The sequence below is a fragment of the Odocoileus virginianus genome, chromosome 4, assembly GCF_023699985.2.
Source record: "Odocoileus virginianus isolate 20LAN1187 ecotype Illinois chromosome 4, Ovbor_1.2, whole genome shotgun sequence".
Classification (NCBI taxonomy): domain Eukaryota; kingdom Metazoa; phylum Chordata; class Mammalia; order Artiodactyla; family Cervidae; genus Odocoileus; species Odocoileus virginianus.
This window is the reverse complement of record NC_069677.1, coordinates 77,816,733-77,834,518: the sequence shown is the minus strand read 5'-3', so window position 1 is coordinate 77,834,518 and position 17,786 is coordinate 77,816,733. Positions and strand designations below refer to the sequence as shown.

The 17,786-nt window shown below is 42.0% G+C and overlaps 1 long non-coding RNA gene across 1 annotated transcript; it reads right to left on the bottom strand.

Annotated features, from left to right (window-relative positions):
- Positions 1–2,611: 2,611 nt before the first annotated feature.
- On the bottom strand, positions 2,612–12,248 carry LOC139034682 (uncharacterized). The gene is made up of 2 exons (XR_011487172.1): positions 10,054–12,248; positions 2,612–2,853 (listed from the first exon to the last, which is right to left on the bottom strand). It is a non-coding gene; the product is annotated as an uncharacterized lncRNA (long non-coding RNA).
- Positions 12,249–17,786: the final 5,538 nt, after the last annotated feature.

Here is a 17,786-nt window from a genome sequence, read left to right as displayed (position 1 = left end):
AAGGAGTGTTATTCTGAGTCTTTGTGTCTATCCTATAGCCCTGTAATTTTTCATCCCATGACTTTCACCTGATTTCATTAGAGTGATAATTGCCGAATAAGGATTTCCTAGTTCCATCATTTGCCATCTAATTCTGTCTCCTCCTTTCATCTTGTTCTGTTTTGCTTTTGCCACATGGATGTGAAGGAAAGGGAGATTCTTCCTCTAACTGGGATAACAATGGAGACCTCAGGAAGGATAAGGTATTTGGAGATGCAGGAAGAGGCTGAAAAAACTACCAGGGCAAACTGTTGCTAGTTTCTTGGGGTGACAAGAGAAAGCCAGGGTCTGGGCCTCACCCTGTTGAATGGAGCACTCAATGGTGCTAAAACTCATCCCCAGATACTATGCATTTCATCCGGGTTGAGTACCCCCACTCCCAGCCACACAGCTGTAGGGCACGTGTGCTCTATAAAATATTCGAAAACATCAATGTGACTTGCAAATTTGGGGAAATACACATTTTTGTAGTAAAACAAGTGGGAATAAGGTAAGAATGTAAATCAAAGGGGTAGATGGGAAACTATAATAGATTACAGGGACTTCCCTGGTGGTCTAGTGGTTAAGACTCCATGTTTCCAATGCAGGGGCACAAATTTGATCCCTGGTCAGGAAACTAAGATCCTGCATGCCATGCAACAAGATAAAACAAAATAGGAGATTACCCCAAAATGTTGTGCTTTTGGAAAGCCCTTCTGGGTTATCCTCCAGAAGCTCAGAGACACATATCTCTCTCTTCTGCAAAGAGAACTCCGAGAGGAAAATTTGGGAAACACTGTTCAAAGCCAATGACACAGGAAAGGAGCCACAGAACTCACAGATCAGGGATGAATAACGAGAGAAGGCTATACAAGAGCAGGTGGAAAACTAACAATGTTGATTTCCTTTTTTGAAATCAATATTACAGTCATGAGAAGAGAGGGTTACTAATACAAAACCTTTAAACATTTTGGTCTCTATAATATCCTTATTGACAGTTGCTGTTCTTTAGTCACTAAGTTGTGTCTGACTCTTTGTGACCCCCATGGACTGCAACACACCAGGCTTCCCTGTCCTTCACCATCTCCTGGAGTTTACTCAAACTCGTGTCCACTGAGTCGGTGATGCCATCCAACCATCTCAATCTCTGTCGACCCTTATCCTCCTGTCCTCAATCTTTCCCAGCATCAGGGTCTTTTCCAATGTGTTGGCCCTTCACATCAAGTGGCCAAAGTATTGCAGCTTCAGCTTTAGCATCAGTCCTTCCAGTGCATATTGGTAGAGAGGGCTTTATGCGGTCTCCTTTGCAGTATCCTCCAAATACTACATGGAATGTGTTAGTAAAGAGAATACAGGTTCTAACTGTTTTTTTTTAACTGCTTGATTTTTGGGGTTTTATTTTAGGGCTCAAATTTTATATTCTGCAGAGAGACGAACCCTCAAGAAAGGAAGCCTATCCAACCAAATAAGCATTCCAAAGTCTTAGGAGGATTTGGAGACTGGACCATCACTTCATAAGAAGGAGAAAAGAAATTAAAGCTTTAAAAAGAAGAGAATGAAGTCACTATTTTTACAGTATTTTTAAAAACCCCACCTCTGAGGGCTCAGATTTAGCTAAGCCACCATAAAATGAAAACCGATAAAGCCTGTAAGTGTACATTTTTATGATGTAGAAGTTATGCTAATTTTTATCATTACAAAGTAGGAGACTTCTTTGGGTCTGTCTGTCACTTTTAATTTGGGGCACTCTTAAATATTTAGTGTATTGCCTCTTTGGAACTGAAGCCTGGGCAGATAAAATTTTCATGGTGTTAGAAAGCACACTACACTCTCACCGCTGGCTGTGCCAACGGAGCCTGTTAAATAGCAGGTCTCTCACTCATGGAGTTTACATTCAGAATCCAGGGACTCTACTGAGCACCTGCTCACTGCACCCCTGGGCTCTTCCCACCGGGCACCTGTGACATGGCTCGGAGGATGGCAAGGTGAGTGACTGAGTGCAGAGCCCCACCCACCTCTGCACCAGCCAATTCTGGAACCGTCGAAGCTGCATCCTTCCTGATTAATCAGTTTATAATTATGTGTTTGTTTGTCTCCCCAACTGGACTGGAAGTTCCAAGGGGGGGATCATGCTGCTAGTCTAAAGGATTAACCTTTATTCATACAATATTGCTGATATGTGAAATCTATAAAAATGATACAGATGAACTTATCTGCAAAGCAGAAATAGGGACACAGATGTAGAGGGGGAAATGTATGAATACCAAGGGAAGGAGGAGGATGGGATAAATTGGGATACTGGGATTGACATATATATACTTGTTGTTGTGATATCTCTGCTTTTTAATATGCTGCCTAGGTTTGTCTTAGCTTTCCTTCCAAGGAGCAAGTGTCTTTTCATTCCATGGTTTCAGTCACCATCCACAGTGATTTTGGTGCCCAGGAAAATAAAATCTGTCACTGTTTCCACTTTTTTCCCTTCTGTCTGCCATAAAGTGGTAAGACCCGATGCCATGATCTTAGTCTTTTTAATGTTGAGTTTCAACCAGGGAACTGTACTCAGTGCTCTGTAGTGATCTCAATGGAAAAGAAATCCAATAAATAATCTATTTATTTCTAATAAATAGAAAAGTAAAGGATAAATATGTATTGAATGAATACATGTTGGTTCCCACAGAGGAGTCATTGTGTCTCAGAGTCTTCCTCCTTGACTGGTCATCGGTTATTTCACCAAATGGGGAGGCTCCAGACTCTGGCCTCCTACCAACTCAGTCGTTCATCCAGCTCACATTCTCTGAACACTTCTCATGTCTCAGGTGCTGTGGCAGGAGGGAGCTTGGAATAGAAAGATGAACAAGATGCCAACAAATGTGTGAGCTCATCAAGCAAATCAAAGCCTGCCGTCCAATAATTTTTCTTTTCAGGGGTAAGCACACTGAATTTTTTACTCTCAAAACATAATATGAAAACAGAGAAATTATAAACTCAGAAAGGAAAACAAAAGAGGTAGGAGTCTTGACTCACCAGGATCTAAGCCCAAGAGGACAGACTCTCTGATGTCACTCCCTATCCCCCAATTTCTCTCCCCTCCAAACAGCAGACACTAATAGACCCCCTAAATTTCCTATACACAGAGACCTGAAGCAAACAAATAGCAAATGGGTTTAGTTTCCAACACCAACTCCTATTGGCTGGTAGTGTCTGCCTGGAGCCACGGGTACCATATGCAAAGATGAAAAAGACCACCATCCCATAGCGATGCAACAGACACCATGGGTGCCATATGCCATATTTTTACCAGTGCTGCACTAGGAGGTGAACATTCATACAAGGCAGACATGGAGGAGATCAGAGGAGCATTTTTCTGACCTTGCCTTAGCCCAGCATTAGGCATACAGTATAAGTGCTCAAGAAAAATTTAGATTGAGTAGTCTCTACTCTAGTTCACTTGGTGAAGTGCATGCTACACTTTATGTACCATTTTGTAGCTGAAAAATCTATGGGAAGTTGATGCCTTTAGGATGAAGACTGCAAATACCCTTTGTTCTGGTTCTCATCTGTGATTATTTAACATTCTCCTATTCAGTTCAGTTTAGTTCAGTTCAGTCGCTCAGTCGTGTCTGACTCGTTGTGACCCCATGAATTGCAGCACACCAGGCCTTCCTGTCCATCACACACTCCTAGAGTTTACTCAAACTCATGTCCATCAAGTCAGTGATGCCATCCAGCCATCTCCTCCTCTGTCGTCCTCTTCTCCTCCTGCCCCCAATCCCTCCCAGCATCACGGTCTTTTCCAATGAGTCAACTCTTTGCATGAGGTGGCCAAAGTATTGGAGTTTCAGCTTCAGCATCAGTCCTTCCAATGAACACCCTGGACTTATCTCCTTCAGGATGGACTGGTTGGATCTCCTTGCAGTCCAAGGGACTCTCAAGAGTCTTCTCCAACACCACAGTTCAAAAGCAACAATTTTTAGGTGCTCAGCTTTTTTCACAGTCCAACCCTCACATCCATACATGACCACTGGAAAAACAATAGCCTTGACCAGACAGATCTTTGTTGACAAAATAATGTCTCTGCTTTTTAATATGCTATCTAGGTTGGCCATAACTTCCCTTTCAAAGAGTAACATCTTTTAATTTCATGGCTGCAGTCACCATCTGCAGTGATTTTGGAGCCCCCCAAAATAAAGTCTGACACTGTTTCCACTGTCTCCCCATCTATTTCCCATGAGGTGATGGGATCAGATGCCATGATCTTTGTTTTCTGAATGTTGAGCTTTAAGCCAACTTTTTTACTCTCCTCTTTCACTTTCATCAAGAGGGTTTTTAGTTCCTCTTCACTTTCTGCCATAGGGTGGTGTCATCTGCATTTCTGAGGTTACTGATATTTCTCCCAGCAATCTTGATTCCAGCTTGTGCTTCTTCCAGCCCAGCATTTCTCATTCTATTAGACTCATGCAATACAGTCCAAGACGTACCTGATTTAATATATGCCCAAGAAGATTCCCTGTGTTTGCCCATGACAAACAGCCCTTACTAAACACTATTATGATCATTTATTTATTCATCTGCAACTTCTTCAAAGATGATAGTGATGATTTATAATTCATTTTGACTTCATCAACTCCAAGAGACCACTAAGTGGTTGGACCAGCAAGGGACCTGTGGGGACAAACCAAGTAGATAGTTTGGGGAAGTACCTTATGGAGGTAGATCTGGCAGGAGTTGATGATGGATTTGGATGTGTCAATAATGGAAAGGGAAGAATCAAGGATTACTTCTAGTTTTTTTTTTTTCTTATTATAATGAGGGATCAAAAGTTCTGTTTCAGAATTTTTGGTCTAGAAGCCTAAAAGATATTGAAATAGAGATGTCAAGGGGGCAGTTGCATATATGAGACTAGAGCTCAAGGAAGAATTCAGGGATGAACATAAACTTGGAAGTCATTAGCATTTAGATGGTCTTAAAAAACATAGGACCATAGCAAACCACCTAAGGGGAAAATTCAAATGAAGGAAGAAGGAAGGCCAACCACGAGGAGTTCGCCAACATGTCATCTGGTAAAATTCAGCATTAACGAAGGCAATTTGAGGGAGGTGGAAATCAAGAGAATGAATCATTTTGGAAACCAGGGAAGAAAGAGTTTCAGGAGAATGAAGTGGTCAACTGGATCTAACACCACCAAGAGGACCTGTGAGGGGACCCATGTGGATCTCTTGGATCCCGACAAGATGGGGGTCATTGGTGACCTTGCCATGAGCTGTTTCCTGGCTGTGCTGGGGACAGAAGCTGGACTGGATCAAAGGAGACCTGGGGAAGAAGGACTATGATTATAAAGTGCTATTATTCACACAGAGCTAGGCACAGAGTAAGCTTTAGTGAATGAGAGGATGTGTCATTAGCCATCACAGAGCATGGTTCCTGTGAGCTCCATGTGAGTCCTAAGCTGTAGGTTGCTACAGATGGAAATTCTAAAGTTAACTTGCACTCAAAAATGTTACTTCATCCAGGAAATGGGTACCAGCAGAGGAACTTGACCGGAACAAAGTATCTTTTAATTTTAAAAATGGAAATTTCTATTTTTGAATCATAGTTAAAAAAAAAAAAAAGAAACATTTGGTCAAGAATACTAGAAGACTCATGATGTAAAAGAAGGAGCTACAGCTTGAGTCCTGCTGTGTCAGTTGGGTCCTAAAACATGGGTGGGAGGAAGCACACGGTGATTTGGAGGAGCTCTGTGGGCCAGGTGGACCCAAGGACTAATCTCTGTAGATGAAGAAGTTGTTCTATGAGTAAGTCTTTTTTTAATATCACATGTTCTGATATCTCAGCACTTCAGTAACGTCATCAAAAATGAGAGATGCTAGCTGTGTGACTTAGTTGGCAGGTCATGCTCTGTGACCTCTCCCGCAGGCTGTAACAGCATGGTAGCAGATCATTCTGTATGTGGGAGGAGAAGAGAACCTTCTTCAAGTCATCATTATATTCAAAAACTATGTACGTTCAGCAGAAAACTAAAGAAGCAAGCAAAATACTATAACTTCTTGCAACTGAGTCCCCAAATTCTGAAACTACAGCTGATCAGTCACATCAGATGCTCTGCCTTTTTGCCTTTTCCCTGGGGCTCTGAATCTACTGTTCTGAGACACAAGCAACATGCTAGCCCAGTTCAGCCCCACTGCCTTCCAAGCTCTTCAGAGACCCTTCACCCAGTGAGCCCACTGACATGCCGATCTGTCTGGTAAAGAAGTAATCATGTAGAAGTTGAGAGCTTCTGTCTCCATTCCGTCTCTGAGCATTTGAGGTGCAGATGAGATGAATTCACTGAGTCAAAGCCTCAGATGCTCTAACTGCAATCTGCCCTTTACTCTTTTTAAGGTTTTTTTTCTTTTTTTGTTGTTTTATCTTTATTAGAGTATAACTGCTCTGCAATGCTGTGTTAGTTTCTGCTGCACAACATGAATCAGCCATAAGTATAAACATATACCTTCTCTTGAAGCTTCCTCCCACCCTGCCATGCCACCCTTCTAAGTCATCACAAAAATATGCTGAGCCTTTATTATGTGCCAGAAGTGTTCTATCCAGCAAAGCACAAAACAGCAACATGCAAGACAAACTTTTGTGACCCTTTGTGAAGTTTATTTTCTAGTGGCAGAGACAAGCAATAAACCAGCAAAGGAATGAGACTATAAAACTCATTTTGAATATCAACGAATGCTGTCAAAAAGAATATAACAGGTGAAGAAACAGAGGTGGCAGGAGTGGAAGATGGGATGATTACAGATCTGACCAAGCAAGAGTCCTGCCCATGCACGTGCCGTGCTAGCACTGAACTGGATAAAATGCAGGGACAAACCTGGTGAATACCAGGGAAAAGAGCAAGGATTTAAAAGTTACTGCAAGGATAAAAATCTCTGAGGCAGGGATGATCCTGGTCTGTTTTAAACACTGCAGGATGAGTGTGTTTGGAGCAAAATGAGAAAGAAGAAGCATGAAAGAATTCAAGATTCTTAAGTTACACGCATCAGATATGTAGAGATGTATATGTCATGACAAACAATTTGGATTTTTCCTAAATGTGTTGAGAAGATTTTAGAGCAGAAGAATGGCTTTGGAGCAGGATAATGGCATGACCTGGTTTCTATTTTAAAATATTACTTTGGTTATTTTGCAAAATATAAGCAACTGGATGGTGGTGCCTTTGATAGGGTGATAGTAACAAAGGTTGTATTAGTTTTCTTTTTTTTTTTAATTTGGCTGCACTGCACAGCATGTGGGGTCTTAGTTCCCCGATCAAGGAATCAAATCTGTATTCCCTGCATTGGAAACTCAGAGTCTCAACCACCAGACTCCTGGAAAGTCTCAGTTTTCTTTTTTTTTTTAACTTTTTATTTTGTACTGAGGTATGGCCAATTAACAAAGCTGCGATGGTTTCAGCTGAACAGCAAAGGGACTCAGCCATACCCAAACATGCATGCATTCTCCCCCAAACTCCCTCCCACCCAGGCCATCACATAACATTGATCAGAGTTCCCTGTGCTAGACAGTAGCTTCTTGTTGGTTATTCGTTTTAAATATGGCTGTGTGTACATGTCCATCCCAAACTCCATAACTATTCCTGGCAACCGTAATTAAGTCCAGTTTCTAAGTCTGTGGGTCTCTTCCTGTTTTGTAAATAAGTTCATTTGTATTATTCCTTTTTAGATTCCACATGTAAGGGATGTCGTATGATACTTCTCCTTCTCTGTCTGACTTCCTTCACTTAGTATGATTATCTCCAGGTCCATCCATGTTGCTGCAAATGGCATTATTTCAATCTTTCTGATGACTGAATAATACTCTATTGTTGGAATGGCAATCCACTCCGGTGTTCTTGCCTGGGAAATCCCATGGACAAAGGAACCTGGCAGGTTACAACCCATAAGGTCACAAAAGAGTCAAACATGACTGAACATGCACACACACCACATCTTCTTTACACATTCTTCTGTTGGTGGGCATTTAGGTTGTTCCCATGTCTTGGCTTTTATAAACAGTGCTGCAGTGAACATCGGGGTGCATGTATTAATATCTTTTCTGATCATGTTTTTCTCTGGATAGATTTCTAGGAGAGGTCACATTAGTTTTCTACTGCTTCTGTGACAAGTTACCATAAACTTAGTGCCTTAAAACTACACTAATTTATTACCTCACTGTCCCTTAGGTGAGAAGTCCTATATAGTCTAATGATGCTAATACCAAGGTATTAGCAGCATTTCATCCCTCTCTGCAGGCTCTAGTGAAGAATTATTTCCTGTTCAATTAAGTCATCAGAATTTACTTCCTTGCGGCTGAAGAACCAAGGTCTCTGTTTCCTTCAGGCTGTAAAATGAGGGCTGTGCCCAGCTTCTAGAAGCTGCCACATATTTCAGCTCATGGCCTCTCTTCTTCATTTTCAAAGCCATCAACTTTGGTTAAGTCTTTCTCACATCACATCTTTCTTACCCCCTTTTACCTCTATCTTCCAATTGTAAGGACTCACATGGCTAGATTGGGTTGCCAGGTAATCTAAAATAATCTTCCATCCAAGGTCTGCAAATTTAATCACATTTACACAGTCCCTGTTGCCATGTGAGATGGCATCCACGTGTTCTGGAGATTAGAGCATGGACATCTTTGAAGAGGGGCCATTATTCTTTCAATCACAGAGGTGGTCACAATAGGTGGACTCCAGATATAGTTGAAAGATATTTCCAACAATACAATGGCAGAGAGATGTAAAGAGGAGAACCAAAACCAGGTGGCCTGACTCTAGGTGGCATCACTTACTTAAATGGGAAGCAGTGGGCTTAGGGAAAAATCTAGTACTGATGGGTAGATTTAGGTGTCTATTCAATATCTAAGAGAGATGCCAGGTAATAAATTGGATAACAAGTCTGAAGCTTAGGGGGAAAGTCAAGGACAAATATAAAAATGTGGAACAATCAGCTTGTACATGTCTTTTAAAGCCACAAGACGATGTGAAATGCAAACTACCTAGGGAGCAATTGTAGACACAGAAGGAAATCAAAAGCTCAGTCCAAAATGAACCAACATTTAGACATCACAAAAAGAGAAGAATTGTAAACAACAAATAAGAAACACCAGGGGAAGAGGAGTTAGTAAAGCAGGAGGACGAGAAGGGAGCCTCATGGAAACCAAATGAGAGACTTCAAGGAGGAAGCAAGCAATGTACCAAATCCCACCAGCTGGTCCAGCAAGGTGAAGGCTGCAAGTGTCCATTAGATTTGACAAGATGATGGTTGTTGCTGACCTTGACCACTGTGATCTTAACATGGAAGATAAAAGCTTGTTGGAATCAACAAGCGAGACAGTGAGAACTGTAATTTGGGCAACTCTTTTGAGGAGTTTTGCTATAAAGATCAGCAAGTTGAGCTGGAGACAAAGTGGGACAATCAAAGCAGGACAATGTTTCAGTGTGGGAGCCAGTCAGCATGTCTGCTGTTGGGGATGATCCAGGAGAAAAGGAAAAATTGATGGTGCAGGGAAGCCACCCACCATAGCCAGAATAGAGAGGATCCAGGGCATCTTGGAGAGGCTGGGTTTAGACACAGCAGACCCTTTATCACAAGAAAGAAGGCCAAGGGCGTGAGTCAGGCAGAGGCTACTGCTGGGCTGGCAACTCATTGGGGGAAATACAAGGCAGTTCTCTTTTGATTGTTCTGTGAAACAAAGCAAGATCATCAACTGGAAGTGATTATCCTTCAGCAAATATTTACTTCCCCCAACAGCTCCATCTGAGGAGTGTGTGTGTTCGTCCTCAGTCATGTCTGACCCTTTGTGATCCCATGGGCTGTAGCCTGCCAGGCTCCTCTGTCCATGGAATTTCCAGGCAAGAATTCTAGAGTGGGTAGCCATTCCCTTCTCCAGGGGAATCTTCCTGACTCAGGGATCAAACCTCAGTCACCCACATTGGCAGGTGGATTCTTTACCATCTCAGCCACCAGGGGAGCCCCTTATCTGAGGAATAGACTTTCCCATCACATTGTGACTTACCTTGGCCAATGCAACTTGAGTGAATGTGAGGTGAACAGAACATTGAAATGACCTTGCCCAGCTGGACCTGATCTCTTTGCTTCTTCCATTGTTATGAAAAAAATGTTTTCTGGTCCTCTGGAACAAAAAGAGAGACATGGAATGAGCAACCAAGCTGATCCAGAGATTGGTAGGTGCAGTCACAGATTCTTACTGCTGTGGGCCATGGGGAATTTGTACTCCCTTGTTATACAGTAAAAACTGACTGATGCAGAAAGATATCAGCAGTTTCAAGGAGGGAGGCGAAAGTATGAAATAGTTCTCTCTGGATGTGAAAGAATTGACCAGAGGAAGTAACAGGGTAGCTGGGTAGCATTGAGGGATTTAGTCAGGTTATGTCATGAATTCAAAGCGGGACCAGTTGTCACTGCTGACAATTGTTTCTTGCACATTTGGTTGCTTGGAAGCAGGTGTTAGAGTCAGAAAATTTACTTTAGCCAAGGCTGGAGTTTTGCCAAGCAAAGCCAAGAAGGGCCAAGAGCTGAGGGTGTTCACAAGGGAGTAATTATGGCTAAGGACCAAGAACTCTAAACTGGGTTTTTTTTAAAAAAGATTAATGTTCAGTGAAAAAGGAGGACAAATAAATGGATGGTCCCAGTATAGACTCAGCATTGTGAGGACATAGCACTCAAGCAAGTAAAGATAAGAAGTGTGGTGTTTGAAAGGAATATGCTTAGAATTAAATTTTCAGAGGTCTTAGAAATGGCCAAAGGAGCAAGCAGCTGAGGTGAAACAGAAAACCTTGCATGTAAACAGTGAGGAAATGAAAGCGCTAAAAAGCCTTTGTGTAAGGATTTGATGTGAATGTTGAATCAACAAGAACCTAGGTCAGAGATGAAGACAATGTGAAGTGTTCAATATCTATATTTGCTCATATTATGTTGGTGGGAGATATGAGTTTTCAGAGAAAGAACAAATTAATTTTACTCACCTATCATATCCACACTCTCCTCACATTCCATCCTTGCCCCTGGGATGATGCAAAGAATGCTACATCAGATGTCTCTGAATACATCCTGCATTTGCAAATGGAAATCTGCATCTAAGCAGTTAAATGAGATGGCTTGCATTGTAGCCTTCTTCCCTTTCTTGAAAAATAAAACTAAAACTCATCTCCTCTGTAAGAAAAACAAAGAGCTGGACAGGAAAGTGATAAGACAGATTTTACAAAAAGGGAGATCTCAGTACCAGGCTCAACTCCAAGTACAGCATGGGCAATCGGGGGTCACAGCCGAGGAGCAGGTACAGGCAGTGGAGGGATAATGACTAAAAGGAAGCATCAGGGGCCAGGGGAGCTCTGAATAAATTAACCTCTCAGAACTCTTGTTGAAGGCAGTCTGGGGTGATCAGGCATTATCTGGGGGACAGTGGAAGATGAGGAATCTGATCGTATGTCAAGGCAGGGGGCTTCTGGTTAAAATAACTTGGCAAGTTGCTTGCCAAAACTGGCTCCTAGAAGGAAGGGCACAGATGGATCTAGAAGGTGCAGGAGCCTGAATAAAAATGGTTAAGGAGAATATCTTTGTCACTCCCTAGGGAAATAAACTCACCTTGGAATGTGCCCTAAATTCTTTCTTTGGAATGTAAATAAATGACTCCAAGGAGGAGAGGAAGTGAATGTCTCCAACTTTAGAACCCAGGGACCTGCAAAGGTCCCAATTCTCACCCCACCTTGAAATAAACACACCCCTCCAGGGAGGCAGCTCTCTCAGGAAAGTCTTTCACTTTCTCATCACCATTCATCTTCCAAGCATTGATCTTTAGCACAGGTCCCAAATTTCAGTGAAATTTGTTCAAAAAACTCTGTACAAAAATGTAAAAATATCTTTTCTACAGTTTCCCAGATAATAAGAAAGAACTAAGTGTTCAAACCTTCAGTAAACAAGAAGGATAGTGAGAAGTAAGAGTGGTGTGATGGCTGATTTTATGTGTCAACATAAAATAAAGCACCCCTTGGCTCAGACATTTGGTTAAACATTATTCTGGGTGTGTTTCTGAGAGAGTTTCTGGATGAGATTTTTTTTTAAGTATATAGGACTTCCCCAGTGTCTCAGCAATAAAGAATCTACCTTCAATCCAGGAGATGCAGGAGACACAGTTTCAATCCCTGGGTCAGGAAGATCCCCTGGAGAAGGAAATGGCAACCTACTCCAGTATTCTTGCCCAGAAAATCCCATAGATGGAGGAGCCTGGCAGGCTACAGTCCATGGGGTTGCAGAGTCAGACACTGAGCAACTAAACAACAACTATATATATATATATATATATAAACATAACTATATATATAACATATATACATATATGTTATACATGTATAACATGTATATATGTGTGTATGTGTGTATATATGTGTGTATATATATACATATATGTATATATATATAATTTTGCTGTACAGCAGAAATTAACACAACACTGTAAATCAACTCTACTTCAATTAATCAGTTCAGTTCATTCAGTCACTCAGTCGTGTCCAACTCTTTGCGACCCCATGGACGGCAGCATGTCAGGCTTCCCTGTCCATCACCAGCTCCCAGAGCTTACTCAAATTCATGTGCATTGAGTCGGTGATGCCATCCAACCATCTCATCCTCTGTCATCCCCTTCTCCTCCTGCCCTGAATCTTTCCCAGCATCAGGGTCTTTTCAAATGAGTCAGTTCTCATCAGATAGGCAAAGTATTGGAGTTTCAGCTTCAGCATCAGTGTTTCCAATGAATATTCGGGACTGATTTCCTTTAGGATGGACTGGTTGGATCTCCTTGCTGTCCAAGGGACTCTCAAGAGTCTTCTCCAACATCACAGTCCAAAAGCATCAATTCTTCAGTGCTCAGTTTTCTTTATAGTCCAACTCTCACATCCATACATGACTACTGGAAAAACCATAGCTTTGACTAGATGGACCATCTAGATGGACTAGATGAAAAGCAGATGTCTCTGCTTTTCAATATGCTGTCTAGGTTGCTCATAACTTTTCTTCCAAGGAGCAAGCGTCTTTTAATTTCATGGCTGCAGTCACCATCTGCAGTGATTTTGGAGCCCCCAAAAAATAAAGTCAGCCACTGTTTCCACTGTCTCCACATCTATTTGCCATGAAGTGATGGGACTAGATGCCCTGATCTTAGTTTTCTGAATATTGAGCTTTAAGCCAACTGTTTCATTCTCTTCTTTGACTTTTCATCAAGAGGCTCTTTAGTTCTCCTTCGCTTTCTGCCATAAGGGTGGTATCATCTGCATATCTGAGGTTATTGATATTTCTCCTGGCAATCTTGATTCCAGCTTGTGCTTCCTCCAGCCCAGCATTTCTCATGATGTACTCTGCATATAAGTTGAATAAGCAGAGTGACAGTATATAGCCTTGACGTCCTCCTTTCCTGATTTGGAACCAGTCTGTTGTTCCATGTCCAGTTCTAACTGTTGCTTCTTGACCTGCATACAGAGGCAGATCAGGTGGTCTGGTATTCACATCTCTTTCAGAGTTTTCCACAATTTGTTGTGATCCACACAGTCAAAGGCTTTGGCATGGTCAATAAAGCAGAAGTAGATGTTTTTCTTAAATTCTCTCACTTTTTTTTGATAATACAGTGAATGTTCGCAATTTTATCTCTGGTTCCTCTGCCCTTTCTAAATCCAGCTTGAACATCTGGAAGTTCACGGTTCACTTACTGTTGAAGCCTGGCTTGAAGAATTTTGAGCATTACTTTACTAGCATGTGAGATGAATGCAATCATGCAGTAGTTTGAGCATTCTTTGGCATTGCCTTTCTTTGGGATTGGAATGAAAATTGACCTTTTCCAGTCTTGTGGCCACTGCTGAGTTTTCCAAATTTGCTGGCATATTGAATGTAGCACTTTCACAGCATCATCTTTTAAGATTTGAAATAGCTCAGCTGGAATTTCATCACCTCCACTAGCTTTGTTCATAGTGATGCTTCCTAAGGCCCACGTTACTTCGCATTCCAGGATGTATTCCAGGGTCTAGGTGAGTGATCACACCATCGTGATTATCTGGTCATGAAGAATAATTTTGTATAGTTCTTCCATGTATTCTTGCCACCTCTTCTTAATATCTTCTGCTTCTGTTAGGTCCATACCATCTCTGTCCTTTATTGTGCCCATCTTTGCATGAAGTGTTCCCTTGGTATCTCTAACTTTCTTAAAGAGATCTCTAGTCTTCCCATTCCATTGTTTTCTTCTATTTCTTTGCATTGATCACTGAGGAAGGCTTTCTTATCTCTCCTTGTTATTCTTTGGAACTCTGCATTCAAATGAATATATCTTTCCTTTTCTCCTTTGCCTTTTGTGTCTCTTCTATTCACAGCTATTTGCAAGGCCTCCTCAGACAACCATTTTGCCTTTTTGCATGTCTTTTTCCTTTGGGATGGTCTTGATCACTGCCTCCTGTCCAATGTCACAAACCTCCATCTATAGTTCTTCAGGCACTCTGTCTATCAGATCTAATCCCTTGAATCTTCAATTGATACACATATATCTAATGGGACGGGAGAAATAAGTGTATATGTGAGAAAGTGAGAAAAATTTTGAATGAGTCGTTAGATCTAAAGCAAGTTGCTCTCCCACTGTGGGTGGGCCTCATCTAAGCTGCTGAGGATCTGAATAGCTTAAAATGCTGAGTAAGAAAGAATTCCTTCCCTCCACCTCTTTGTCTTTGAGCTGGAGCAGCCATTTCCTGTTACCTTCAGGCCTGAATCCAGACAGGATCTTGCAGCTCTCCTGGTTCTCATGCCTTTGAACTTAAACTAGAACTTCACCCTCACTTCTCCTGGGTCTGCAGTTCTCCTACTGCAGATCTTGGAACTTCTCAGCCTCCACAATGGTGTGAGCAAATTCCTTATAGTAAATATACATAAGTATTTTAGAATATATATATATAGTAAATTTTAGTGTGTGTGTGTATATATATATATATAGTAAATATATACTACATATTTTAAATAAAACATTAAATATTGAATATATATAATGTTATAATAATACATTTTATTATAGGAGATATAAATATACAAATATATTCATTGGTTCTGCTTTTCTGGAAAAATCCAAGATTAATATACATGGTAATGGCAGTTACCTCAAAAGACCAGAAGTTTTTAAGAAAGTAGGGAGAAAATGGTCAGGAAGAAACAATGAGAAGCAGAAAGGAGGCTGTCCCACCTCCCAGCCTGTGCTCCATGGGGAATGGGAGAAGAAACGGACACCACAAGGGCTCCAGTCTCCTCAGGGGAGAGCAGATCTCATTCTTAGAAAGAAACAAACTTTCTGAGAAGAGATGAGGTCCAGGGAATTTTGTGGATGACAGACTTTTCCAGAGGACACAGAGGAAGGTTCTGAGTGGTAAGGAAGGGATAGGAGACTGAACCCTACTAAGGGATATAAAGAAACTTATGGGACACAAGTCAGACAGGGAAAAAACAGACCAGCCTAAAGGCTTAGCCTGCTGGTGGAGGCTAATCTAAATGAGATGAACATATGAAGCGATGACATGATCTCTGATGGCCTTTCAGGAGAAGGTGACTAAACAGCTCTAATTCCATCCATGGGCCAGGAGTCTGGAGAGGGGAAGTCTCCTTAAATATTTCAAGGAGACATGAGCACAGGAGAGGCAGCTCCTCCAGCAGGAACCACTGGCTGTGCCCTTCGATGGGGCTGCAGGGACACTGACCACACAGATTCTGCTCAGGTCACCAGTGAGTAACCTTAGTACCAAGAAAATGGGAGGTAAAACTCAGCACCTTCCATTACAGAATGGAAGATGATTCTTGGTCAATGTCCCCTGAAGAGAATCTGGCCATACAAAAGCTTTGAGAAGATCTCCATGCCCCACAAATCACGGAAGACCAGGCCCAAGGGTGGGTCCTTGGTAACGTTTCCCACCCTGTCCATGCCAAGTTTTATCCTGTTTCTCATAGGAACCGGCTCATCCTAAACCACGTGTCTGCTTCCAGAGCATCTCTTGGGCCACATCCAGGTCCATGGGCAATGCTTCTTCCTCTTCCTGCAACAGGCTCCTCTGTCCTTGGGATTTTCCAGGCAAGGGTACTGGAGTAGGGTGCCATTGCCTTCTCCTAGATTGCTTAAATGATGTGTTCTCTGGAAAACGTGTGTGATGGACTGTTGGCCACAGTTCCATGCCTGAGTCATCTTTGGAGTCCCAGTTCAGCCATCCTTGATCCCCGCTGTGATTATTATCTCTTCCTAAATGTGAAAAGCCCTTGAGATACATTTTTTTCCAAAGCACTTATTGCCATTTGACACAATAGCAAAATCTTCCAGTCCCCATTTCCCAAAGTCAACTGTCCTCACTCACAACCTTGCTACTTGGTAATGAAGCTAACATCTCACTTTTTAAAACATTCATTCAAATGTTTACACAATAGATACTACATTATTTAGTCTCTCACTTCTTCAGTCTGTTCTGTTTTAATCTTTTAAGAGAGCATCAATCACATCTTTATGCAGTGTAGTGTCACATTCAGACAGATGTTAACTATTTTTATCTTGATGAAATAAAAACTCAAGAGTAGATTTGTAGTGGGACTTCCCTGGTGGTCAAGTGGCAAGACCCTGTGCTCCCAATGCTAGGGGAGGTTTGATCCCTAGTAGGGACTTCCCTGGTGGTTCAGACAGTAAAGAATCTGCCTGCAATGCAGGAGACCTTGGTTCAATCCCAGGGTCAGGAAGATCCCCTGGAAAAGGGAATGGCTACCCACTCCAGTATTTTTGCCTGGAGAATTCCATGGACATGGAGCCTGGTGGGCTACAGTTCATGCAGTCGCAAAGAATCAGACACTATTTAGTGACTAACACTTTCACTTTCAGGGAATTAGATCCCACATGCCACAAAGATCAAAGATCCTCTGTGCCAAAACTAAGATCTGAAGAAGCCAAATAAATAAATATTTTTTAAAAAAGAATACACTGGTGATAACCCAACACAAGACCAACTGTAGCCAGTGAGCTCTCATCACAGTCTTCCATTTGGTCACTGAAGCTTAGAGTCATGCATTTTTCAGAGAATAGATTAGCATTTTACATTTTGCAGGTGGCTCTTCCAGCTGCCCACATTGACCCTGAAAAGATAAGCAAGTTTAAAGCCTGTCTCATTCATTCATTTTTGGGTCTAGTTACTCCCGCGGACCTTGGAGAGAACCATTTGTGTCTCAGTGACAAGGGAAGCATGCTCATCAATACCCTTGGGGGCGTCTTCATTCATTCGTTTCCTCAGAACTATCACAATCAAAGAGTAGCGGCAAGTTCTGCACAATTTCTCGGCAGTTTGCCAAAAAAGCAGAAAGACTTAGTGTTCAACTCTGGGGATCAGAGATGTATTCATCAAATCTGAGATTTTCCAAGTCCTCCTCCTCTCCTCCTCCCTGATCTTCATGTCTTTGATTGTGAAGTCAAGCAATCAACAGGAAAAGGGAGATGCGGCTCCTTGGCATATAGATGCCTTCCAGTGCCCCGCGTCCCAGTCCCTCAACCCACTGTCTACCCATCTGAGGACTTAAGGGAGCCCTCTGACTCATCCTGTGTTTCGCAGCCCCCACTCCTCCTGACTCAGGCAGTCACTATTTATCTTTTCCTGTCTGTGCTTCTGAGGAGCTGGGAGAGGAGGAGGAAAAAATTAACCCTCTCATCATGGGGATGGAGTCGGGGAATGACAGCTGCAACCTCCT